The sequence below is a fragment of the Echinops telfairi genome, unplaced genomic scaffold (genome assembly GCF_000313985.2).
Source record: "Echinops telfairi isolate 266 unplaced genomic scaffold, ASM31398v2 ScPeMD7_3533;HRSCAF=4204_0, whole genome shotgun sequence".
Classification (NCBI taxonomy): Eukaryota; Metazoa; Chordata; class Mammalia; order Afrosoricida; family Tenrecidae; genus Echinops; species Echinops telfairi.
The window spans coordinates 36,290,668-36,291,651 of record NW_022107431.1 but is presented as its reverse complement, the minus strand read 5'-3'; positions in this window follow the sequence as shown (position 1 = coordinate 36,291,651).

Below are 984 nucleotides of genomic sequence, written 5' to 3'. Positions count from 1 at the left end.
ATAGTATGCCTCTCTGTGGTCCCTCTCTGTGGTCCTTGGCCTCACCGTCTTGTGGCCCCTGGCCTCTGTCTTGCTCAGGTAAGTGTTACAAAGCTCCTTTAGCTCTCCTAATGAATGCCCACAGGCCATCCCACCCTGAACACAACTTTGCCTGAAGGGATTCAGCTCTAGCTCCATAGGTCGGCAAACCTAACTCCTCCCAATTAAGTACCCCATGAAACCCCACTCCACAAGTGAACTGTCTGCCCAGAGGCCCTTGATCCATGGGCCAGGAAACTGGCTACTCTGTCCCTTGCTCTCGGTTCTGTTGCCTCTGCTCCCAATAATTCCCTGGAGTCACATTTCTCTGTCTCCTGGAGTGAGAAGGTTCACTTCATGGGATTCTCAGAGTACAGAGGATGCACCCCACTCCCGGGGCTACTTCTTAAGGGTAGTAAGATCCCTTGTTCCTGCTTCTGAAATGGCTCATGTTATGGGCAACAGGATGGCAGAGTTCACCCAGGTTGGTGCACCATATCGCCTTTTGCATGTTTCCACCTAGTCATGTGGTGAGATTAATGAAGACTATGGCCAGAAGAGCCATCTGACATCATTTACGACCCCGAAACTGTATTCATTTAACTGATAAATGTAGAGAATTATTTTTCCTCAAGTTAAAAGGGGAAATTCTTGCACATGCATTGATTGAATCTAACTTATCTGCTCCATGGTAAACTCCATGAGAAGATGGGCCTTGTCTATTTGGTTCATTAAGGTCTCCCCTGTGTGTGAGACAGAGTAATGACTCACTCAGTAAATATGCACTGACTCATGAATTTAGACCTTCAAATAGAGTCAGCTTTAGCATTACCAGATTATAATCTTCCAAGAAGGCAGGCTATGTGTCTGTTTCATACCCTGTTCATCTTGATGTCCCCAGCTTCTACTGAGCACCTGGTTACTTGCTGCCATCGAGTCAATGTCACCACATAGTGACCCCATAGA